Source organism: Ips typographus, linkage group LG15 (genome assembly GCF_016097725.1).
Source record: "Ips typographus isolate SLU linkage group LG15, UJ_Ityp_2.0, whole genome shotgun sequence".
In the NCBI taxonomy this organism is placed as follows: domain Eukaryota; kingdom Metazoa; phylum Arthropoda; class Insecta; order Coleoptera; family Curculionidae; genus Ips; species Ips typographus.
In genome coordinates, this window is record NC_138436.1 from 9,313,682 (window position 1) to 9,340,395 (window position 26,714).

The window sequence follows — 26,714 nt, forward strand, 5'->3', positions numbered from 1 at the left end:
TATTTGCCACAAGAATGAGTAAGAAACCTTATAAAAGTTACACGCTTTTAATTCCATATTTTACCTCTAACCTAACAAATTATAATATGTACATGAAAGTGTCACGTGACCTGTCATTTTCGACTAGTGGAAAATGTGGTCCAATGGAAAATTCTGGAAATCCTCAGTGAAAATATGGGTAAATGCGGTGCCGACTAGATCGTTGATTAACGGAGCCAATACGACAAAGCCAGGTTGCCAAGCGTTGTTGATTATCCAGTCCAGAGTGTTTTCTGCGAAGAAAATCAGTAAATTAGGTCCATCGAGTTCGTTATTTTTTTGCCCCAATTTTGTGTTGTAATCGCTAATTACTCACCAATAATCGTTCTGCCACCGGCCAAATTGCCCACGTGAAGTTCCAATTTTTTGCAAGTTTTTATGGAACATTTCGCGTTAATCTTCGGACGTTTTCGGTACTTTTCGCCGTCATTTTTCCTGGTTACGGTCAAAGTTTGAATGTAATCGTGCAGCGCCAAGTTCCAGGAACCAGGGGTCAAGGGGTCAAAGCAGTGGGTGTCTAAAAATTAGTGATTTTATGGTGAAGGAACTTTGACGCCCTCTAGCGGCCAAACGGTATGACCAATCAACTCATGTGGGGATATTTTAGGAAAGCTTGTAATCTGCTCTATCTTTTGCTTTCTATGACATTTTGACGTATCTTGTCAAGTAAGGGAGTAATTTAGGGTTAAAGCGACAAGTGTCAAAAAATTAGTGATTTTATGGTGAAGCAACATTGACGCTCTCTAGCGGCCAAACGGTATGACCAATCAACTCGTGAGGGAACATTTTTGGAAAGCTTGAAATCTGCTCTATCTTTCGTTTTCTATGATATTTTGACGTATCTTGTCAAGTAAGGGAGTAAATTAGGGTAAAAGCAGTGGGTGTCTAAAAATTAGTGATTTTATGTTGAAGGAACTTTGACGCCCTCTAGCGGCCAAACGGTATGACCAATCAACTCATAAGGGGACATTTTTGGAAAGCTTGAAATCTGCTCTATCTTTTGTTTTCTATGACATTTTGACGTATCTTGTCAAGTAAGGGAGTAAATTAGGGTAAAAGCAGTGGGTGTCTAAAAATATGTGATTTTATGGTGAAGGAACTTTCCCGCCCTCTAGCGGCCAAACGGTATGACCAATCAACTCATAAGGGGACATTTTTGGAAAGCTTGAAATCTGCTCTATCTTTTGTTTTCTATGACATTTTGACGTATCTTGTCAAGTAAGGGAGTAAATTAGGGTAAAAGCAGTGGGTGTCTAAAAATTAGTGATTTTATGTTGAAGGAACTTTGACGCCCTCTAGCGGCCAAACGGTATGACCAATCAACTCATAAGGGGACATTTTTGGAAAGCTTGAAATCTGCTCTATCTTTTGTTTTCTATGACATTTTGACGTATCTTGTCAAGTAAGGGAGTAAATTAGGGTAAAAGCAGTGGGTGTCTAAAAATATGTGATTTTATGGTGAAGGAACTTTCCCGCCCTCTAGCGGCCAAACGGTATGACCAATCAACTCATAAGGGGACATTTTTGGAAAGCTTGAAATCTGCTCTATCTTTTGTTTTCTATGACATTTTGACGTATCTTGTCAAGTAAGGGAGTAAATTAGGGTAAAAGCAGTGGGTGTCTAAAAATTAGTGATTTTATGTTGAAGGAACTTTGACGCCCTCTAGCGGCCAAACGGTGCAATCAATCGAATCATGGGGGGATATTTTTGGAAAGCTTGAAATCTGCTCTATCTTTTGTTTTCTATGACATTTTGACGTATCTTGTCAAATAAGGGAGTAATTTAGGGTTAAAGCGACGTGTGTCAAAAAATATGCTATTTCGACAAAAAGGGCATTTTTGGCAAATTTTTAATTTGCTCCAATGCACAGGATGGAAAAATTAAAAAAAAATAAATGAAAATGAATGGAAATGAATCATGATGAATTTCGTGGTTTTGATCAATTTTCATAATTTTGCTCATTTTTTAGTTTTTGGGCCAAATTTCTTGATTTTGATTAATTTTCATAATTAATAACGCACGCAGGAGGAAATAAAGTAAACAAAAGCAAAGTTCAAATCATTTTATTGAAACAAACGACTGTCCGGCGTCGAAAATGCAACAGACAGAGACAGATATAAACGCGCGCGTACATTAGTCGAAAAGAGAGAAACCCATGTCGTCATCCTCCTCCTCCTCGGACTCTTCTTTCTTCTTCTCTTTTTTGGTTTCGGCGGCGGCCAACTTGGACGGGTCCTAAAATCGAAACAAATGAATGCGTCGTTTGTTGTGAGGTCACGTGTTACGTCACGCACCTTGACTGACAGCAGTTTGACAATCGACAGCATAGTTTGACAGCTGACAACACAATTTGACGGCTGACAGCATAGTTTGACAGACGCTCCACCTGTTCGACGATCAGACCGTAGGAAAAGGGCAAAATGTTGACGTCATTGACAATTTCGATGGTACCTGTAACATAGGCAACCAAACTCGCACCAATTCGTTACGTCACGCGGATCAAAAACAAATGACATGACGTCACCCGGGAGGTTCCACTATTTCTAGTACCCGGGGGCGGTCACGTTCAAAGACGAAAAATACGTCATCATTTTAGTTGGGTTAGGGTGGATTTGAACGGTCACGTGACAGTGCCAGAAACCGCTAAAATGTTACGTGACAGTTCCAGAAACGTCTTAAAGCGCCAGAGGCTCCCAAAAAGTAAATTTAAGTGTCAGACGCCTCTGAACGGTCACGTGACAGTGCCAGAAGCCTCTAAAAATATCAGTGACCACTAAAATGTCATTAGAAATTACCAGAAGCCTTCAAAATGTCACGTGACAGTTCCAGAAACGTCTAAAAGCGCCAGCGGCTCCCAAAAAGTAAATTTAAGTGACAGAAGCCTCTGAAAATGCCAGAGGCCCCTAAAAAAAAAATCATTTTTAAGAGCCAGAAGCTTCTAGAAGCCAAACGGTATGACCAATCAACTCGTGAGGGGACATTTTTGGAAAGCTTGTAATCTGCACTATCTTTTGTTTTCTATGACATTTTGACGTAACTTGTCAAATAAGGGAGTAATTTAGAGTCAAAGCGACGAGTGTCAAAAATATAGTGATTTTATGGTGAAGCAACTTTAACGCTCTCTAGCGGCCAAACGGTATGACCAATCAACTCGTGTGGGGATATTTTCGGGAAGCTTGTAATCTGCACTATCTTTTGTTTTCTATGACATTTTGACGTATCTTGTCAAATAAGGGAGTAAATTAGAGTCAAAGCGACGCGTGTCAAAAATATGTGATTTTATGGTGAAGGAACTTTGACGCCCTCTAGCGGCCAAACGGTACGATCAATCAAGTCATGAGGGGATATTTTTGGAAAGCCTGTAATCTGCACTATCTTTTGTTTTCTATGATATTTTGACGTAACTTGTCAAATAAGGGAGTAAATTAGAGTCAAAGCGACGAGTGTCTAAAAATTAGTGATTTTATGGTGAAGGAAATTTGACGCCCTCTAGCGGCCAAACGGTATGACCAATCAACTCGTAAGGGGACATTTTTGGAAAGCTTGAAATCTGCTCTATCTTTTATTTTCTATGACATTTTGACGTATTTTGTCAAATAAGGGAGTAATTTAGGGTTAAAGCGACGAGTGTCAAAAAATTAGTGATTTTATTGTGAAGCAAATTTGACGCTCTCTAGCGGCCAAACGGTATGACCAATCAACTCGTGTGGGATATTTTCGGGAAGCTTGTAATCTGCACTATCTTTTGTTTTCTATGACATTTTGACGTATCTTGTCAAATAAGGGAGTAAATTAGAGTCAAAACGACGCGTGTCAAAAATATGTGATTTTATGGTGAAGGAACTTTGACGCCCTCTAGCGGCCAAACGGTATGACCAATCAACTCGTGTGGGGATATTTTCGGGAAGCTTGTAATCTGCACTATCTTTTGTTTTCTATGATATTTTGACGTAACTTGTCAAATAAGGGAGTAAATTAGAGTCAAAGCGACGAGTGTCTAAAAATTAGTGATTTTATGGTGAAGGAACTTTGACGCCCTCTAGCGGCCAAACGGTATGACCAATCAACTCATGTGGGGATATTTTTGGAAAGCATGTAATCTGCTCTATCTTTTGTTTTCTATGACATTTTGACGTATCTTGTCAAGTAAGGGAGTAAATTAAGGTCAAAGCAGCGGGTGTCTAAAAAAATGCGATTTTATGGTGAAGCAACTTTGACGCCCTCTAGCGACCAAACGGTATGACCAATCGACTCGTGGGGGGACATTTTTGGAAAGCTTGAAATCTGCTCTATCTTTTATTTTCTATGACATTTTGACGTAACTTGTCAAATAAGGGAGTAAATTAGGGTGAAAACAGCAGGTGTCTAAAAATGTGCGATTTTATGGTGAAGCAACTTTGACGCCCTCTAGCGTCCAAACGGTATGACCAATCAACTCATGAGGGGATATTTTTGGAAAGCTTGTAATCTGCTCTATCTTTTGTTTTCTATGACATTTTGACGTATCTTGTCAAGTAAGGGAGTAAATTAAGGTCAAAGCAGCGGGTGTCTAAAAATTAGTGATTTTATGGTGAAGGAACTTTGACGCCCTCTAGCGGCCAAACGGTATGACCAATCAACTCGTAAGGGGACATTTTTGGAAAGCTTGAAATCTGCTCTATCTTTTATTTTCTATGACATTTTGACGTAACTTGTCAAATAAGGGAGTAAATTAGGGTGAAAACAGCAGGTGTCTAAAAATGTGCGATTTTATGGTGAAGCAACTTTGACGCCCTCTAGCGTCCAAACGGTATGACCAATCAACTCATGTGGGGATATTTTTGGAAAGCATGTAATCTGCTCTATCTTTTGTTTTCTATGACATTTTGACGTATCTTGTCAAGTAAGGGAGTAATTTAGGGTTAAAGCGACGAGTGTCAAAAAATTAGTGATTTTATTGTGAAGCAACTTTGACGCTCTCTAGCGGCCAAACGGTATGACCAATCAACTCGTGTGGGATATTTTCGGGAAGCTTGTAATCTGCACTATCTTTTGTTTTCTATGACATTTTGACGTGTCTTGTCAAATAAGGGAGTAAATTAGAGTCAAAGCGACCAGTGTCTAAAAATTAGTGATTTTATGGTGAAGGAACTTTGACGCCCTCTAGCGGCCAAACGGTATGACCAATCGACTCATGTGGGGATATTTTTGGAAAGCTTGTAATCTGCTCTATCTTTTGTTTTCTATGACGTTTTGACGTATCTTGTTAAATAAGGGAGTAATTTAGGGTTAAAGCGACGAGTGTCAAAAAATTAGTGATTTTATGGTGAAGCAACTTTGACGCTCTCTAGCGGCCAAACGGTTTAACCAATCAACTCATGTGGGGACATTTTTGGATAGCTTGTAATCTGCCCTATCTTTTGTTTTCTATGACATTTTGACGTATCTTGTCAAGTAAGGGAGTAAATTAAAGTAAAAGCAGCGAGTGTCTAAAAAAATGCGATTTTATGGTGAAGCAACTTTGACGCCCTCTAGCGGCCAAACGGTATGACCAATCGACTCGTGAGGGGACATTTTTGGAAAGCTTATAATCTGCTCTATCTTTTGTTTTCTATGACATTTTGACGTATCTTGTCAAGTAAGGGAGTAAATTAGGGTAAAAGCAGCGGGTGTCTAAAAATTAGTGATTTTATGGTGAAGCAACTTTGACGCCCTCTAGCGGCCAAACGGTATGACCAATCGACTCGTGAGGGGACATTTTTGGAAAGCTTGTAATCTGCACTATCTTTTGTTTTCTATGACGTTTTGACGTATCTTGTCAAGTAAGGGAGTAATTTAGGGTCAAAGCAACGAGTGTCACAAAATATGTTATTTTATGGTGAAGAAACTTTGACGCCCTCTAGCGGCCAAACGGTTTAACCAATCAACTCATGTGGGGACATTTTTGGATAGCTTGTAATCTGCCCTATCTTTTGTTTTCTATGACATTTTGACGTATCTTGTCAAGTAAGGGAGTAAATTAGGGTAAAAGCAGCGGGTGTCTAAAAATTAGTGATTTTATGGTGAAGGAACTTTGACGCCCTCTAGCGGCCAAACGGTATGACCAATCAACTCATGAGGGGATATTTTTGGAAAGCTTGTAATCTGCTCTATCTTTTGTTTTCTATGACGTTTTGACGTATCTTGTCAAGTAAGGGAGTAATTTAGGGTGAAAGCAGCGAGTGTCTAAAAAAATGCGATTTTATGGTGAAGCAACTTTGACGCCCTCTAGCGGCCAAACGGTATGACCAATCGACTCGTGAGGGGACATTTTTGGAAAGCTTATAATCTGCTCTATCTTTTGTTTTCTATGACATTTTGACGTATCTTGTCAAGTAAGGGAGTAAATTAGGGTAAAAGCAGCGGGTGTCTAAAAATTAGTGATTTTATGGTGAAGCAACTTTGACGCCCTCTAGCGGCCAAACGGTATGACCAATCAACTCGTGTGGGGATATTTTCGGGAAGCTTGTAATCTGCACTATCTTTTGTTTTCTATGATATTTGGACGTATCTTGTCAAGTAAGGGAGTAAATTAAGGTCAAAGCAGCGGGTGTCTAAAAATTAGTGATTTTATGGTGAAGGAACTTTGACGCCCTCTAGCGGCCAAACGGTATGACCAATCAACTCATGTGGGGATATTTTTGGAAAGCATGTAATCTGCTCTATCTTTTGTTTTCTATGACATTTTGACGTAACTTGTCAAATAAGGGAGTAAATTAGGGTGAAAACAGCAGGTGTCTAAAAATGTGCGATTTTATGGTGAAGCAACTTTGACGCCCTCTAGCGTCCAAACGGTATGACCAATCAACTCATGAGGGGATATTTTTGGAAAGCTTGTAATCTGCTCTATCTTTTGTTTTCTATGACATTTTGACGTATCTTGTCAAGTAAGGGAGTAAATTAAGGTCAAAGCAGCGGGTGTCTAAAAATTAGTGATTTTATGGTGAAGGAACTTTGACGCCCTCTAGCGGCCAAACGGTATGACCAATCAACTCGTAAGGGGACATTTTTGGAAAGCTTGAAATCTGCTCTATCTTTTATTTTCTATGACATTTTGACGTAACTTGTCAAATAAGGGAGTAAATTAGGGTGAAAACAGCAGGTGTCTAAAAATGTGCGATTTTATGGTGAAGCAACTTTGACGCCCTCTAGCGTCCAAACGGTATGACCAATCAACTCATGTGGGGATATTTTTGGAAAGCATGTAATCTGCTCTATCTTTTGTTTTCTATGACATTTTGACGTATCTTGTCAAGTAAGGGAGTAAATTAAGGTCAAAGCAGCGGGTGTCTAAAAATTAGTGATTTTATGGTGAAGGAACTTTGACGCCCTCTAGCGGCCAAACGGTATGACCAATCAACTCGTAAGGGGACATTTTTGGAAAGCTTGAAATCTGCTCTATCTTTTATTTTCTATGACATTTTGACGTATCTTGTTAAATAAGGGAGTAATTTAGGGTTAAAGCGACGAGTGTCAAAAAATTAGTGATTTTATTGTGAAGCAACTTTGACGCTCTCTAGCGGCCAAACGGTATGACCAATCAACTCGTGTGGGATATTTTCGGGAAGCTTGTAATCTGCACTATCTTTTGTTTTCTATGACATTTTGACGTGTCTTGTCAAATAAGGGAGTAAATTAGAGTCAAAGCGACCAGTGTCTAAAAATTAGTGATTTTATGGTGAAGGAACTTTGACGCCCTCTAGCGGCCAAACGGTATGACCAATCGACTCATGTGGGGATATTTTTGGAAAGCTTGTAATCTGCTCTATCTTTTGTTTTCTATGACGTTTTGACGTATCTTGTTAAATAAGGGAGTAATTTAGGGTTAAAGCGACGAGTGTCAAAAAATTAGTGATTTTATGGTGAAGCAACTTTGACGCTCTCTAGCGGCCAAACGGTTTAACCAATCAACTCATGTGGGGACATTTTTGGATAGCTTGTAATCTGCCCTATCTTTTGTTTTCTATGACATTTTGACGTATCTTGTCAAGTAAGGGAGTAAATTAAAGTAAAAGCAGCGAGTGTCTAAAAAAATGCGATTTTATGGTGAAGCAACTTTGACGCCCTCTAGCGGCCAAACGGTATGACCAATCGACTCGTGAGGGGACATTTTTGGAAAGCTTATAATCTGCTCTATCTTTTGTTTTCTATGACATTTTGACGTATCTTGTCAAGTAAGGGAGTAAATTAGGGTAAAAGCAGCGGGTGTCTAAAAATTAGTGATTTTATGGTGAAGCAACTTTGACGCCCTCTAGCGGCCAAACGGTATGACCAATCGACTCGTGAGGGGACATTTTTGGAAAGCTTGTAATCTGCACTATCTTTTGTTTTCTATGACGTTTTGACGTATCTTGTCAAGTAAGGGAGTAATTTAGGGTCAAAGCAACGAGTGTCACAAAATATGTTATTTTATGGTGAAGAAACTTTGACGCCCTCTAGCGGCCAAACGGTTTAACCAATCAACTCATGTGGGGACATTTTTGGATAGCTTGTAATCTGCCCTATCTTTTGTTTTCTATGACATTTTGACGTATCTTGTCAAGTAAGGGAGTAAATTAGGGTAAAAGCAGCGGGTGTCTAAAAATTAGTGATTTTATGGTGAAGGAACTTTGACGCCCTCTAGCGGCCAAACGGTATGACCAATCAACTCATGAGGGGATATTTTTGGAAAGCTTGTAATCTGCTCTATCTTTTGTTTTCTATGACGTTTTGACGTATCTTGTCAAGTAAGGGAGTAATTTAGGGTGAAAGCAGCGAGTGTCTAAAAAAATGCGATTTTATGGTGAAGCAACTTTGACGCCCTCTAGCGGCCAAACGGTATGACCAATCGACTCGTGAGGGGACATTTTTGGAAAGCTTATAATCTGCTCTATCTTTTGTTTTCTATGACATTTTGACGTATCTTGTCAAGTAAGGGAGTAAATTAGGGTAAAAGCAGCGGGTGTCTAAAAATTAGTGATTTTATGGTGAAGCAACTTTGACGCCCTCTAGCGGCCAAACGGTATGACCAATCAACTCGTGTGGGGATATTTTCGGGAAGCTTGTAATCTGCACTATCTTTTGTTTTCTATGATATTTGGACGTATCTTGTCAAGTAAGGGAGTAAATTAGGGTAAAAGCAGCGGGTGTCTAAAAATTAGTGATTTTATGGTGAAGGAACTTTGATGCCCTCTAGCGGCCGAACGGTATGACCAATCAACTCTTGAGGGGATATTTTTGGAAAGTTTGTAATCTGCCCTATCTTTTGTTTTCTATGACATTTTGACGTATCTTGTCAAGTAAGGGAGTAAATTAGGGTGAAAGCAGCGAGTGTCTAAAAAAATGCGATTTTATGGTGAAGCAACTTTGACGCCCTCTAGCGGCCAAACGGTATGACCAATCAACTCATAAGGCGACATTTTTGGAAAGCTTGAAATCTGCTCTATCTTTTGTTTTCTATGACATTTTGACGTAACTTGTCAAATAAGGGAGTAATTCAGGGTCAAAGCGACGAGTGTCACAAAATATGTTATTTTATGGTGAAGGAACTTTGAAGCCCTCTAGCGGCCAAACGGTGCAATCAATCGAATCATGGGGGGATATTTTTGGGAAGCTTGAAATCTGCTCTATCTTTTGTTTTCTATGACATTTTGACGTAACTTGTCAAATAAGGGAGTAATTCAGGGTCAAAGCGACGAGTGTCACAAAATATGTTATTTTATGGTGAAGGAAATTTGACGCCCTCTAGCGGCCAAACGGTGCAATCAATCGAATCATGGGGGGATATTTTTGGGAAGCTTGAAATCTGCTCTATCTTTTGTTTTCTATGACATTTTGACGTAACTTGTCAAATAAGGGAGTAATTCAGGGTCAAAGCGACGAGTGTCACAAAATATGTTATTTTATGGTGAAGGAACTTTGAAGCCCTCTAGCGGCCAAACGGTGCAATCAATCGAATCATGGGGGGATATTTTTGGGAAGCTTGAAATCTGCTCTATCTTTTGTTTTCTATGACATTTTGACGTAACTTGTCAAATAAGGGAGTAATTCTGGGTCAAAGCGACGTGTGTCAAAAAATATGTGATTTTATGGTGAAGGAAATTTGACGCCCTCTAGCGGCCAAACGGTGCAATCAATCGAATCATGCGGGGATATTTTTGGGAAGCTTGAAATCTGCTCTATCTTTTGTTTTCTATGACATTTTGACGTAACTTGTCAAATAAGGGAGTAATTCAGGGTCAAAGCGACGAGTGTCACAAAATATGTGATTTTATGGTGAAGGAACTTTGACGCCCTCTAGCGGCCAAACGGTGCAATCAATCGAATCATGGGGGGATATTTTTGGAAAGCTTGAAATCTGCTCTATCTTTTGTTTTCTATGACATTTTGACGTAACTTGTCAAATAAGGGAGTAATTCTGGGTCAAAGCGACGTGTGTCAAAAAATATGTGATTTTATGGTGAAGGAAATTTGACGCCCTCTAGCGGCCAAACGGTGCAATCAATCGAATCATGCGGGGATATTTTTGGGAAGCTTGAAATCTGCTCTATCTTTTGTTTTCTATGACATTTTGACGTAACTTGTCAAATAAGGGAGTAATTCAGGGTCAAAGCGACGTGTGTCAAAAAATATGTGATTTTATGGTGAAGGAACTTTGACGCCCTCTAGCGGCCAAACGGTGCAATCAATCGAATCATGGGGGGATATTTTTGGAAAGCTTGAAATCTGCTCTATCTTTTGTTTTCTATGACATTTTGACGTAACTTGTCAAATAAGGGAGTAATTCTGGGTCAAAGCGACGTGTGTCAAAAAATATGTGATTTTATGGTGAAGGAAATTTGACGCCCTCTAGCGGCCAAACGGTGCAATCAATCGAATCATGCGGGGATATTTTTGGGAAGCTTGAAATCTGCTCTATCTTTTGTTTTCTATGACATTTTGACGTAACTTGTCAAATAAGGGAGTAATTCAGGGTCAAAGCGACGAGTGTCACAAAATATGTTATTTTATGGTGAAGGAACTTTGAAGCCCTCTAGCGGCCAAACGGTGCAATCAATCGAATCATGGGGGGATATTTTTGGGAAGCTTGAAATCTGCTCTATCTTTTGTTTTCTATGACATTTTGACGTAACTTGTCAAATAAGGGAGTAATTCAGGGTCAAAGCGACGAGTGTCACAAAATATGTGATTTTATGGTGAAGGAACTTTGAAGCCCTCTAGCGGCCAAACGGTGCAATCAATCGAATCATGGGGGAATATTTTTGGGAAGCTTGAAATCTGCTCTATATTTTGTTTTCTATGACATTTTGACGTAACTTGTCAAATAAGGGAGTAATTCAGGGTCAAAACGACGTGTGTCAAAAAATATGTGATTTTATGGTGAAGGAACTTTGACGCCCTCTAGCGGCCAAACGGTGCAATCAATCGAGTCATAGGGAGATATTTTTGGAAAGATTGAAATCTGCTCTATCTTTTGTTTTCTATGACATTTTGACGTAACTTGTCAAATAAGAGAGTAATTCAGGGTCAAAGCGACGTGTGTCAAAAAATATGTGATTTTATGGTGAAGGAACTTTGACGCCCTCTAGCGGCCAAACGGTGCAATCAATCGAATCATGGGGGGATATTTTTGGAAAGCTTGAAATCTGCTCTATCTTTTGTTTTCTATGACATTTTGACGTAACTTGTCAAATAAGGGAGTAATTCAGGGTCAAAGCGACGAGTGTCACAAAATATGTTATTTTATGGTGAAGGAACTTTGAAGCCCTCTAGCGGCCAAACGGTGCAATCAATCGAACCATGGGGGGATATTTTTGGGAAGCTTGAAATCTGCTCTATATTTTGTTTTCTATGACATTTTGACATAACTTGTCAAATAAGGGAGTAATTCAGGGTCAAAGCGACGAGTGTCACAAAATATGTGATTTTATGGTGAAGGAACTTTGACGCCCTCTAGCGGCCAAACGGTGCAATCAATCGAATCATGGGGGGATATTTTTGGGAAGCTTGAAATCTGCTCTATATTTTGTTTTCTATGACATTTTGACATAACTTGTCAAATAAGGGAGTAATTCAGGGTCAAAGCGACGAGTGTCACAAAATATGTGATTTTATGGTGAAGGAACTTTGACGCCCTCTAGCGGCCAAACGGTGCAATCAATCGAATCATGGGGGGATATTTTTGGAAAGCTTGAAATCTGCTCTATCTTTTGTTTTCTATGACATTTTGACGTAACTTGTCAAATAAGGGAGTAATTCAGGGTCAAAGCGACGAGTGTCACAAAATATGTTATTTTATGGTGAAGGAACTTTGAAGCCCTCTAGCGGCCAAACGGTGCAATCAATCGAATCATGGGGGGATATTTTTGGGAAGCTTGAAATCTGCTCTATCTTTTGTTTTCTATGACATTTTGAGGTAACTTGTCAAATAAGGGAGTAATTCAGGGTCAAAGCGACGAGTGTCACAAAATATGTTATTTTATGGTGAAGGAACTTTGAAGCCCTCTAGCGGCCAAACGGTGCAATCAATCGAATCATGGGGGGATATTTTTGGGAAGCTTGAAATCTGCTCTATCTTTTGTTTTCTATGACATTTTGACGTAACTGGTCAAATAAGGGAGTAATTCAGGGTCAAAGCGACGTGTGTCAAAAAATATGTGATTTTATGGTGAAGGAAATTTGACGCCCTCTAGCGGCCAAACGGTGCAATCAATCGAATCATGCGGGGATATTTTTGGGAAGCTTGAAATCTGCTCTATCTTTTGTTTTCTATGACATTTTGACGTAACTGGTCAAATAAGGGAGTAATTCAGGGTCAAAGCGACGTGTGTCAAAAAATATGTGATTTTATGGTGAAGGAAATTTGACGCCCTCTAGCGGCCAAACGGTGCAATCAATCGAATCATGCGGGGATATTTTTGGGAAGCTTGAAATCTGCTCTATCTTTTGTTTTCTATGACATTTTGACGTAACTTGTCAAATAAGGGAGTAATTCAGGGTCAAAGCGACGAGTGTCACAAAATATGTTATTTTATGGTGAAGGAACTTTGAAGCCCTCTAGCGGCCAAACGGTGCAATCAATCGAATCATGCGGGGATATTTTTGGGAAGCTTGAAATCTGCTCTATCTTTTGTTTTCTATGACATTTTGACGTAACTTGTCAAATAAGGGAGTAATTCAGGGTCAAAGCGACGAGTGTCAAAAAATATGTGATTTTATGGTGAAGGAAATTTGAAGCCCTCTAGCGGCCAAACGGTGCAATCAATCGAATCATGGGGGGATATTTTTGGGAAGCTTGAAATCTGCTCTATCTTTTGTTTTCTATGACATTTTGACGTAACTGGTCAAATAAGGGAGTAATTCAGGGTCAAAGCGACGTGTGTCAAAAAATATGTGATTTTATGGTGAAGGAAATTTGACGCCCTCTAGCGGCCAAACGGTGCAATCAATCGAATCATGCGGGGATATTTTTGGGAAGCTTGAAATCTGCTCTATCTTTTGTTTTCTATGACATTTTGACGTAACTGGTCAAATAAGGGAGTAATTCAGGGTCAAAGCGACGTGTGTCAAAAAATATGTGATTTTATGGTGAAGGAAATTTGACGCCCTCTAGCGGCCAAACGGTGCAATCAATCGAATCATGCGGGGATATTTTTGGGAAGCTTGAAATCTGCTCTATCTTTTGTTTTCTATGACATTTTGACGTAACTTGTCAAATAAGGGAGTAATTCAGGGTCAAAGCGACGAGTGTCACAAAATATGTTATTTTATGGTGAAGGAACTTTGAAGCCCTCTAGCGGCCAAACGGTGCAATCAATCGAATCATGGGGGGATATTTTTGGGAAGCTTGAAATCTGCTCTATCTTTTGTTTTCTATGACATTTTGACGTAACTTGTCAAATAAGGGAGTAATTCAGGGTCAAAGCGACGAGTGTCACAAAATATGTGATTTTATGGTGAAGGAACTTTGACGCCCTCTAGCGGCCAAACGGTGCAATCAATCGAATCATGGGGGGATATTTTTGGAAAGCTTGAAATCTGCTCTATCTTTTATTTTCTATGACATTTTGACGTAACTTGTCAAATAAGGGAGTAATTCAGGGTCAAAGCGACGAGTGTCACAAAATATGTGATTTTATGGTGAAGGAACTTTGACGCCCTCTAGCGGGCAAACGGTGCAATCAATCGAATCATGGGGGAATATTTTTGGAAAGCTTGAAATCTGCTCTATATTTTGTTTTCTATGACATTTTGACATAACTTGTCAAATAAGGGAGTAATTCAGGGTCAAAGCGACGTGTGTCAAAAAATATGTGATTTTATGGTGAAGGAACTTTGACGCCCTCTAGCGGCCAAACGGTGCAATCAATCGAATCATGGGGGGATATTTTTGGAAAGCTTGAAATCTGCTCTATATTTTGTTTTCTATGACATTTTGACATAACTTGTCAAATAAGGTAGTAATTCAGGGTCAAAGCGACGAGTGTCACAAAATATGTTATTTTATGGTGAAGGAACTTTGAAGCCCTCTAGCGGCCAAACGGTGCAATCAATCGAACCATGGGGCGATATTTTTGGGAAGCTTGAAATCTGCTCTATATTTTGTTTTCTATGACATTTTGACATAACTTGTCAAATAAGGGAGTAATTCAGGGTCAAAGCGACGAGTGTCACAAAATATGTGATTTTATGGTGAAGGAACTTTGACGCCCTCTAGCGGGCAAACGGTGCAATCAATCGAATCATGGGGGAATATTTTTGGAAAGCTTGAAATCTGCTCTATATTTTGTTTTCTATGACATTTTGACATAACTTGTCAAATAAGGTAGTAATTCAGGGTCAAAGCGACGTGTGTCAAAAAATATGTGATTTTATGGTGAAGGAACTTTGACGCCCTCTAGCGGCCAAACGGTGCAATCAATCGAATCATGGGGGGATATTTTTGGAAAGCTTGAAATCTGCTCTATCTTTTGTTTTCTATGACATTTTGACGTAACTTGTCAAATAAGGGAGTAATTCAGGGTCAAAGCGACGAGTGTCACAAAATATGTTATTTTATGGTGAAGGAACTTTGAAGCCCTCTAGCGGCCAAACGGTGCAATCAATCGAATCATGGGGGGATATTTTTGGAAAGCTTGAAATCTGCTCTATATTTTGTTTTCTATGACATTTTGACATAACTTGTCAAATAAGGTAGTAATTCAGGGTCAAAGCGACGTGTGTCAAAAAATATGTGATTTTATGGTGAAGGAACTTTGACGCCCTCTAGCGGCCAAACGGTGCAATCAATCGAATCATCGGGGGATATTTTTGGAAAGCTTGAAATCTGCTCTATCTTTTGTTTTCTATGACATTTTGACGTAACTTGTCAAATAAGGGAGTAATTCAGGGTCAAAGCGACGAGTGTCACAAAATATGTTATTTTATGGTGAAGGAACTTTGAAGCCCTCTAGCGGCCAAACGGTGCAATCAATCGAATCATGGGGGGATATTTTTGGGAAGCTTGAAATCTGCTCTATCTTTTGTTTTCTATGACATTTTGAGGTAACTTGTCAAATAAGGGAGTAATTCAGGGTCAAAGCGACGAGTGTCACAAAATATGTTATTTTATGGTGAAGGAACTTTGAAGCCCTCTAGCGGCCAAACGGTGCAATCAATCGAATCATGGGGGGATATTTTTGGGAAGCTTGAAATCTGCTCTATCTTTTGTTTTCTATGACATTTTGACGTAACTGGTCAAATAAGGGAGTAATTCAGGGTCAAAGCGACGTGTGTCAAAAAATATGTGATTTTATGGTGAAGGAAATTTAACGCCCTCTAGCGGCCAAACGGTGCAATCAATCGAATCATGGGGGGATATTTTTGGGAAGCTTGAAATCTGCTCTATCTTTTGTTTTCTATGACATTTTGACGTAACTGGTCAAATAAGGGAGTAATTCAGGGTCAAAGCGACGTGTGTCAAAAAATATGTGATTTTATGGTGAAGGAACTTTGACGCCCTCTAGCGGCCAAACGGTGCAATCAATCGAATCATGGGGGGATATTTTTGGAAAGCTTGAAATCTGCTCTATCTTTTGTTTTCTATGACATTTTGACGTAACTTGTCAAATAAGGGAGTAATTCTGGGTCAAAGCGACGTGTGTCAAAAAATATGTGATTTTATGGTGAAGGAAATTTGACGCCCTCTAGCGGCCAAACGGTGCAATCAATCGAATCATGCGGGGATATTTTTGGGAAGCTTGAAATCTGCTCTATCTTTTGTTTTCTATGACATTTTGACGTAACTTGTCAAATAAGGGAGTAATTCAGGGTCAAAGCGACGAGTGTCACAAAATATGTTATTTTATGGTGAAGGAACTTTGAAGCCCTCTAGCGGCCAAACGGTGCAATCAATCGAATCATGGGGGGATATTTTTGGGAAGCTTGAAATCTGCTCTATCTTTTGTTTTCTATGACATTTTGACGTAACTTGTCAAATAAGGGAGTAATTCAGGGTCAAAGCGACGAGTGTCACAAAATATGTGATTTTATGGTGAAGGAACTTTGAAGCCCTCTAGCGGCCAAACGGTGCAATCAATCGAATCATGGGGGAATATTTTTGGGAAGCTTGAAATCTGCTCTATATTTTGTTTTCTATGACATTTTGACGTAACTTGTCAAATAAGGGAGTAATTCAGGGTCAAAACGACGTGTGTCAAAAAATATGTGATTTTATGGTGAAGGAACTTTGACGCCCTCTAGCGGCCAAACGGTGCAATCAATCGAATCATGGGGGGATATTTTTGGAAAGCTTGAAATCTGCTCTATCTTTTATTTTCTATGACATTTTGACGTAACTTGTCAAATAAGAGAGTAATTCAGGGTCAAAGCGACGAGTGTCACAAAATATGTGATTTTATGGTGAAGGAACTTTGACGCCCTCTAGCGGGCAAACGGTGCAATCAATCGAATCATGGGGGAATATTTTTGGAAAGCTTGAAATCTGCTCTATATTTTGTTTTCTATGACATTTTGACATAACTTGTCAAATAAGGGAGTAATTCAGGGTCAAAGCGACGTGTGTCAAAAAATATGTGATTTTATGGTGAAGGAACTTTGACGCCCTCTAGCGGCCAAACGGTGCAATCAATCGAATCATGGGGGGATATTTTTGGAAAGCTTGAAATCTGCTCTATATTTTGTTTTCTATGACATTTTGACATAACTTGTCAAATAAGGTAGTAATTCAGGGTCAAAGCGACGAGTGTCACAAAATATGTTATTTTATGGTGAAGGAACTTTGAAGCCCTCTAGCGGCCAAACGGTGCAATCAATCGAACCATGGGGCGATATTTTTGGGAAGCTTGAAATCTGCTCTATATTTTGTTTTCTATGACATTTTGACATAACTTGTCAAATAAGGGAGTAATTCAGGGTCAAAGCGACGTGTGTCAAAAAATATGTGATTTTATGGTGAAGGAACTTTGACGCCCTCTAGCGGCCAAACGGTGCAATCAATCGAATCATGGGGGGATATTTTTGGAAAGCTTGAAATCTGCTCTATCTTTTGTTTTCTATGACATTTTGACGTAACTTGTCAAATAAGGGAGTAATTCAGGGTCAAAGCGACGAGTGTCACAAAATATGTTATTTTATGGTGAAGGAACTTTGAAGCCCTCTAGCGGCCAAACGGTGCAATCAATCGAACCATGGGGGGATATTTTTGGGAAGCTTGAAATCTGCTCTATATTTTGTTTTCTATGACATTTTGACATAACTTGTCAAATAAGGTAGTAATTCAGGGTCAAAGCGACGAGTGTCACAAAATATGTTATTTTATGGTGAAGGAACTTTGAAGCCCTCTAGCGGCCAAACGGTGCAATCAATCGAACCATGGGGCGATATTTTTGGGAAGCTTGAAATCTGCTCTATATTTTGTTTTCTATGACATTTTGACATAACTTGTCAAATAAGGGAGTAATTTAGGGTCAAAGCGACGTGTCAAAAAATATGTGATTTTATGGTGAATGAATTTTGACGCCCTTCAGCGGCCAAGCGGTATGACCAATCAACTCTAGGGGGGATATTTTTGGAAAGCTTGAAGTCTGCTCTATCTTTTGTTTTCTATGACATTTGTCAAACAAAGTCAAAGACTTGTCAAATAAAGGAGTAATTTAGGGTCAGAGCGACGTGTATCAAGAAATATGCTATTTTTACAAAAAGCGCATTTTTGGCAAATGTTTAATTTGCTCCAGTGCACAGCAAAGGGCATATTTATGCCAAAGGACCTTAAATTAGGTGAAATAAGTACAAAAATAGTATATTATTAACCAATGTTTTGACAGACAGAAGCTTTTATTGTAAGAGAGAAGATAAGGTCAATAAATGCTGTCTAAACCATGGATAATATAGCATTTTTTCCACTATTATATTATTTATACTAAATAGCCAGGATTGTTTGTATTGTCACCTAAAAATGCATGCACTTACTTATAATACATTGAATCATAAAAATTACAGGCTGTGCTGGTTATTGGTGTGGCTGATGGAGTATGCTAAAACAAAAAGGGTTGATATTAGAGATGACATAATAATAATTGTTAATATTCCAACTAGAGTGGAGAAAATTTGTTATTATAGAACCTACCTGGATTAAACGTATACGGACCAACACCAGATCTCCCCAGGTCGTTTATTAGTTTTCGGAACAACAAACCAATAGGACATATTTAATACAGTTAACAAAATGCCCAATGCAATGTGATTATACTGGCCACTATTCTTGCTGAAAATGGTGGTAATTTACTGACACTGAAGCCCTGAATGGGGGGGTTGAAAAGGATTGCGACTATGGTACAAGGACAACATACATCAATAGGAGTCAGAAGCTACCTACCAGCTTTTCTGGACAAAGTACTTCAACTTTTATCCCAACGATCCATTGACCGGTTTCTGCAAACTTGCTGTTGAACCAAGATCACTTCTACTCCAATACGTATCTTACTCTTTTCCTATTTATTTACCTAATAAAATATACTATTTTTACATTATGATATCACCCAAATACTAAGCTAATTTTATTATTTACCTTTTGGTTGGGCCCACAACACTTTTTATAGATCCTGTTTCTGAAGCAGTGTTCAGAACAGACTCTGACAAATGTTTCTCAAGCTTGCTAAAAATGTTTAAAGTTAATTCCACCTTATAGGAAATAGACATTTTTAGCAGCAGTAGTACCTACCTAAATGAATCCTAGTTTATAGGGTGGTTCAACATTTGTGGCTCTGATGTTGAAACTCTAGTCAAATTAAAGTTGACTACTACCTATAACTTCACTCCTAAAAATTTAAATAATATTAGACAAAACTATCTAATTTTATCACCTAAGTAATAACATACCTAACATATGAAAAACAGGCCATTAAAGTTTACAGTTTTATTGAAAAATAGTATAGGTACCTATTAGGCGTGCGGAATCGTTCGTAGAGGGTTACTCACTTAGAAAAGCTCAAAAACTAAGGGCTGAACATAAAGTAACATTTATTGTAGCCATAAAATTATCACAAGTCAGGAAACTGCAATGTTAACGTTTGGAAGTAAAAGAAGCGCCATCTCGTAACAGAGCGCATTACTAATACTCAATTTTTGGCATTCACCAAATGTCAGGAAGTTTTTTTTTTCTATATATTTTTTTAAATTCTAATTATAAGCCCATTCATAAAGACATTTTCAACCGTAACCATATAATTATGATGTAGTACGTATATAGTTCAATTTTCATAGTAGACAAATTTTAATATTGTTTATCATAATTTCAACACTATTGATTAATAATAAATTGGCAACGATTAAAAGTGTCTTTACGAACAGGCCTTTTAAAGAACAAAAACAGGCCTTTCTTTTTTATTGTATATTAAATTTTGTTACTCTTACTATAGCATACAAAAACAAAATTTAATTTACTTACAATTATTACTTATTTAATATACAAGATTTACTTATGGTAATAAATTGTCACAGTGATTAAATTAAACTGCAATAAAAAAATTACAGGTTGGTAGGCGAAAATGTGCTCTACAACTTTTATCTGAATCATTTTTCCATTAAATGAATTGTGCAGGCGCAAAAAATCAAAACCGTTTTCCCATGTTTATCTCCTATGTCCAGGGTGCTCTTGAACCCCCTGTATAATACAACAAAATAGTAAGCAAGTGTTTCAATTGTTTCGTTGAGACTATAAATCCACATTTTATTGTTTTTCTTGTTTGAGGAAATACTATGGGATGGTTCTCAATAACAGTAATATGGTCAGTCCTACTCGTGGCTCATACTCAGTGTTAACAGCTGTTGATTCAGAAAATCACTATTTATTTGATACTGATCATTAACAAATTAAAAAACACAAATTTGAACTGGGCATATATCATAAGTAGGTATGACAGTTTTATAGACAGTTTATATATCGTCTGTACCCACGTTAGAAAAATTGAAACAATATAGTTAAAACCTCGATAATTTATCTTGCTTTCAACAACGAGGAAAATGAAAAAATTTATTTACTTGTGGAAATCAATTGTCAAAGCGTTTAGTTTTGAAACTAACTTTAACGCTTTTAATCTTAAAATAACTTACACTTATTTGCAGCTTTTGCTCTTTTTAATTTGCTTTCATATTTTTTATAGGCAAGTAATTTTACTGGATCTATGAAGGCAGGGTTAGGTTTTTTTTGTAAGTATTTTAAAAACTTTACATCTTTACCTTTAACTACCAAATTCACTCTTTTGCACCAGAAATTGATGCAACATCTTGTTATAATATTTAATAATACTTTTCCGGTATCATTATGTTCTGGGCAATTTATTAGATCAAAGTTTAACTGCTTAGAAATAAATGTCTGTAAAAGCATCGCCACATTATGATAATGGCATATTCTTGGTATTAAATAAAATAATCTAGAAACGGATTGTGAAACTAAAAAGTAAAAATATGATCCAGGCTTGGTTAAATGAGAGTTTTTGTATTGCCTTGCTTTAATGAAGTCCATATTGGCCTCTGAATGGCTTTTTAAAATGTTGTTTTTACACTGGTTACATTTAATTTTTTTTAGTACTTTCTTTGCTATGAATCCTGCAATATATGTTGATGTACATTTTGAAATAAAAGATCTTTTTTGTTTGATAAGAATTGAAGGTATTTCAGGTTCAACTATTTCCTCATTTAAAGTATTTATGCCATCCATTACTTTACTCGTCACAAAATTGTGAAGGTTCTCTAATACGCCCTCACTTACATCTTTTTCACAATTTGCCCCAGGTGAATGTGTTGATAAAAAATTATTGGTTATAAGTGCTTTAAAGGAACATACAAAATGAGACGCACTAGGCATATTTTCCCTTACGCTACATCCAGCTCGAATACATCCAAAAAAATTCTCTAGCGAATCTTGTTGAAATGTCCTTACAGTTACATATTTGTTAGGATATTTCTTTAAAATATTTTGTGATAAGTATATAAATCCTTTGATTGTAAATATCAAATTTTTAAGTGACGGGACTGTAACAAACTTGTTTTTTTTGTGGCAAAAGTATTTCATTGTTGACAGTACTTTAATTGCGTCATACCAGAATCCAATATGAATGGAGTTGAAAGTTACTGCCGCTTTTAATGGTTTTCCTGGAGGTCCTGTCCTTCTGCTAGAGTTGAGGCTATCAAATAGTTTATCGAGGAACAGTATAAGATTGGCGGTATCCATTGCTTCCCGATCAAGATTAACTTGAGCATCTAAATATAAAACAATATATTAAAATATTTATTAGCCATATAATACAACAATGTACTTACTCCAACTTATAATTTTTTTCATCAGGGCTCCCACTTGATGGCTAAACACCTGAGTGCAACAACGAACTTTCATTTTATTAATTTTGCCTCTAATGACATGCTGATCAGTAAGTTTGTGACAGATTCTATCTTCATCCTCAATATCCAATAAATAAAATTGCTCTATGTGTTTCCATTTTGTAGTGCACTTTTTATTATTTAAAGTCAAATGTAAATCTTTTGAGAGCAAATTATTCCTTAAACCTTTGAACAAATGAGGAGTATCATACAAAGGTATGATTTCATGATTATCGACTAGAAAACCAAAATAGTCGTTTTCGATATTTTCTTTCAAACATTTTGCCTTGGTTTCCTGAAGTAAGTTTTTAATTGCCGTTTGATTTGAACTACCCTGATCACAAACAGTGGCGATTATGTTAAGACCAATGCTATGACACTTTTTTATTATTTCAAACAGCAATCTTTTTATTGCGACATTTTTACATGGCCCATTACTAAAAGTAAAAACTATAGGCTGTTTCCACTGCCTAAAAACACCTTTTAAGAGAAATACATTGACGTGATCGGCTAATTGAGGTTTTCGATAGTTGGTTCCCTCATCATGTAGTCCTACTATAACATCTTTTTTGGGACTGTACTGAACCACACTATCAATTGACATTTCATCAAATACAAGGATTGCCATTCTGTCTATTTCTTTCATTTTCCTAACATTTTGTTCAAGCGACTCAAATATGACTTCATTAATGCCACTTTCAAATGGTATTTTATTTAATAAAAGGGTTAATGTTTTTTTGGAAGGTAAACAAAATATTTTAGATAATAACCTGTATCCCTTTCCACTTGCTTTCAGTACTGTTAAAGCAAGCAATTTTTCTTCAATGGAATATCTCCTAGCTTTAGGTTGTTGTTTTTGATTCCGGACTTGACACAGAATAAAATGATATGTTAGTGGGTTAACTTGGTGCATTAAATTTTCAAAATTATTTGATTTTGCAAATTTTGTCGCTTGATGTAACCTTATTTTATAATCTGATATACTTGCTGACTGTTTGGCAATTTTTGAGCAAGATGTAATCACTCTTCTGTATAAAGTTCTTGATCTTGGTGTTAAACATTTTTGTCTGGTCACACCAACTTCTTTTAAAATACTTCTTTTTACTGATCTTGGATGACTTGAGGTAGGAGTTGATGGCCACTCAGTATCTAATTGTACTTCAGGTGGTAGTCCAATATCTGAATATCAAAATAAGATCTATCATTGCAAATCGGAAAAAAAAAATTTATCTTTAAGTAGAACTTACCTTTTTCCAAGCCTTCTTCACTAATCCTTCCAATCTCAATTTGGTCCAAATTGGAGCCTAAATAAAATGGCAAGGGCATGGTGTTCTTTGAACTATTTGCAAATCCTAAATATAAAAAAAATATCTAGTAATTAAAAATATATATTGTACCTAATATTATTACCTTCCATATCAAGTCTAATTTTCTTTGAAGGGCTTTCTTCTTGATTTTCTGAACACCCTAAAAAAGAGAAAAAAATAAGTATACATTATTTTTTAGAAGAATTTATTATTACTAAATTTCAGAATTATGAGTCTTGCCGTTTTTCCATTTAGTTAATACCTTCACTGCTCAGAACGAGCTGTGTGGTAAGAATCAGGGTAAGTATATACATTCTGATAAGACTATAGGTACTTACTTGCAGGAAGATAGAATTGGGGAATTGCATTCCAAACAATTCCTCTACGACCTCTAGGTTGCAAATCTTCCTCCCTGAAATGGGTTGCACAAATCCTATATGTTGCAACAATTTCCTTTGGTTGCAAGTTTTTAAAAAGAGGGTTTTGAACCAGATCCAGCCAGGTTTCGAAAAACTGGGGTTGTTGTTGGGGATTGGGCAACCGGAAAAAGCTACCATTTTTTATTTTGCAGCCTGGGACACAACATTTTCTCTTTGCCTCTTTAACATCACCAAAAAATGCCATAATAACGGCAGATATCAAACGGAGACACAAGAAAAAGGGTAAAAGCACACAAAAAACGCTAAATTCGAACACAAACGTCACCACAAACGTCAAGGGAGATAGTTTGTGAACTACAAGAAACCAACACGAAATTTACCGGGACGTTACTACGACTCTGGCGCCATCTAACAAAAGACTTATCAATTAGCAAGGGGTATTCAGCGCCCCTGGTGACCGTTCGGATTACTAAAAATACTATCCGACCTTGGCCTATGTCAGAGTTTTGTCTAAAGGGGGATAGTTTGTGCAAGTCATCTAGTCTCTGAACTATTCTAAAATTATTCAACCTAACCTAAGTCTTCTCTCTTCTCTTGGTTTTCTTGGCGGTCGGCCTCTTCTACCGGCAACCAAAATAATAGAGATATGGGAATTATTTTCGTTACAACAAAACGTAAACAAGAAATTACTAATTAGCGCGGCGTTGCCATACCCGCTCCTACCATTTTAAATCAACATATTCCTTTTATAGCTGCACACTTCTATATTAGATTATTCGATGATATTGGTGAAAACTACTTATTTTTATTAATCACATTTCAAAACATAACATAGACTGCTTCAAAACATGGGTGATATGATGAGACTTGGCAACGTCGCAAATTGTCGTTCGCACCTCCGTTTTCCAAGACGCTCGCTTATTTTTAATTTTGTATCCTGGCGCGAGTTCACACACGTTTTGTTCCGGTCACTTTGACAGCTAATAACGTCAAAACCAGTCCGATTTCACTAGGCTTGATGGTACTCATTTTCGACTAATTTGGGGACGGCGAATCCATTCCAGCTGTCAAAATGACAGTAACTGTCACTCAATTCGAGACACTGGCGATTTGTGGAGATATCAAAAAAGTGATTTCACCCCCATGATTGGGCGCCCCAAAATTAGCCAAAAACCACCCTTCACTCGATTTGTTTTGATAAAAAACGCACTTGAGATGCATTATTGTTATTCTGTCACTTTGACAGCTAATAACGTCAAAACCAGTCCGATTTCACTAGGGTTGATGGTACTCATTTTCGACTAATTTGGGGACGGCGAATCCATTCCAGCTGTCAAAATGACACTAACTGTCACTCAATTCGAGACACTGGCGATTTGTGGAGATATCAAAAAAGTGATTTCACCCCCATGATTGGGCGCCCCAAAATTAGCCAAAAACCACCCTTCACTCGTTTTGTTTTGATAAAAAATGCGCTTGAGATGCATTATTGTTAATCTGTCACTTTGACAGCTAATAACGTCAAAACCAGTCCGATTTCACTAATTTGGGGACGGGGAATCCATTCCAGCTGTCAAAATGCCAGTAGCTGTCACTCAATTCGAGACACTGGCGATTTGTGGAGATATCAAAAAAGTGATTTCACCAATGGATTGGGCGCCCCAAAATTAGCCAAAAACCACCCTTCACTCGATTTGTTTTGATAAAAAACGCACTTGAGATGCATTATTGTTATTCTGTCACTTTGACAGCTAATAACGTCAAAACCAGTCCGATTTCACTAGGGTTGATGGTACTCATTTTCGACTAATTTGGGGACGAGGAATCCATTCCAGCTGTCAAAATGACAGTAGCTGTCACTTAGTTCGAGATCGGTAAAACGGTGTTATCAATCAACTCATGTGGGGATATTTTTTGTTTTCTATGATATGGTCCATTTTTTTCCCGTCGCGGTTACGTCATCATTTGCCTTTCTTGTCTATTACGTGCGTTCCGAGCGCGATAGAATTTTGACGTCATCGGCCGCCATTGTTGGCAAATTAATAGGTAGTAAACAAAGCGAAATGTTTTATTTTTGATGTAAATTTTACAATATTTCGATGTAACTACTGCGATACTAGATAGGTACCTAGATAATGTGTGTGTGTGTGTATGTTTCGGGAAGAGAGTTTTGAAAATGCCACCCACCTACACTTTGCAACTATCAAGGGGCCCAGTGAAACATTCTGAAGGAAAACAGAAAAGAATGCCTTTTCTAATAAAAAACACACAATCACAATGAAACAAGCCCATGCATATAGGTACCTATTTACTTAGTCCCAAGAACCAAGTTTATTCAAGCCAGTGGTTGTTTCTCAATCAAAGAAACATGGATGCTGACAAGGTGATTTACCTAATATTATCAAAAAGGAAGGCCCCTACCTTTTAATGAGCTGCTAATACTAAATAGCTTATGTTTCAGGTAGGTACCTTTCTGGAGTTTGCTTATCATGCTTTGAAAGGGTCCCATTATCAACGGCTGCTGTAAAAGACTCCTGGTGACTGAACAACGAAAGGTGTTTGAAGCAATGGTTATAATGGTGCGTTGTCAAAATCCATATGCAGAGTGTTGAAATATTTCAGGTAACATTAGAAAGATATAGGACATAGGTACCTAACTATGTTACTTAATATGTAAATTTGATCAAATGCCATTATTTTACAGAATTAGCCCCCCTTGCCTACCTATACTTCTCTGACTACCTATAAGGCTAGAAACAGATGGTGCTACTGTTAAATACAGTATTTTACATCAGATAGGTAGTAGGTTAAATTACTAGGTATTTTAATTGTATTCATTATGAAATATACAAATAAAATTTTTAAGAAGAGTTTATTTTTTATCAAAAGTCTAGTTTTCTTCATAAAATTTGATAATTTACCTACCTGCTCTTTGGTATAATAAATCACACAACAAAACAAAATTGATATGTATTTAATGCTGCTGAGTAAATTTACAAAAGAAAATACCTAAATAAGCAAATTAAATCACAAAAGCAAGTTGTTAAAACAGCAACAATTCTGTTGTAAGTTAAAACACTGCTACATCATCACCAAACTGCAAGAACTTCCTAA

General features: G+C 37.6%; 4 long non-coding RNA genes across 4 annotated transcripts; 1 reads left to right on the forward strand and 3 right to left on the reverse strand.

The window, feature by feature from the left end:
• Nucleotides 1–28: 28 nt before the first annotated feature.
• On the reverse strand, nt 29–551 carry LOC145738355 (uncharacterized). The gene is made up of 2 exons (XR_014180732.1): nt 356–551; nt 29–272 (listed from the first exon to the last, which is right to left on the reverse strand). It is a non-coding gene; the product is annotated as an uncharacterized LOC145738355 (long non-coding RNA).
• Nucleotides 552–2,087: 1,536 nt separating this feature from the next.
• On the reverse strand, nt 2,088–2,943 carry LOC145738335 (uncharacterized). Its single transcript, XR_014180719.1, has 2 exons — nt 2,335–2,943; nt 2,088–2,275 (listed from the first exon to the last, which is right to left on the reverse strand). It is a non-coding gene; the product is annotated as an uncharacterized LOC145738335 (long non-coding RNA).
• A 15,393-nt stretch (nt 2,944–18,336) lies between these two features.
• Nucleotides 18,337–19,579, reverse strand: LOC145738279 (uncharacterized). Its single transcript, XR_014180680.1, has 4 exons — nt 19,415–19,579; nt 19,257–19,353; nt 19,104–19,190; nt 18,337–19,038 (listed from the first exon to the last, which is right to left on the reverse strand). It is a non-coding gene; the product is annotated as an uncharacterized LOC145738279 (long non-coding RNA).
• A 6,116-nt stretch (nt 19,580–25,695) lies between these two features.
• Nucleotides 25,696–26,470, forward strand: LOC145738333 (uncharacterized). Its single transcript, XR_014180717.1, has 3 exons — nt 25,696–25,983; nt 26,062–26,222; nt 26,305–26,470. It is a non-coding gene; the product is annotated as an uncharacterized LOC145738333 (long non-coding RNA).
• The last annotated feature ends 244 nt before the right edge of the window (nt 26,471–26,714 follow it).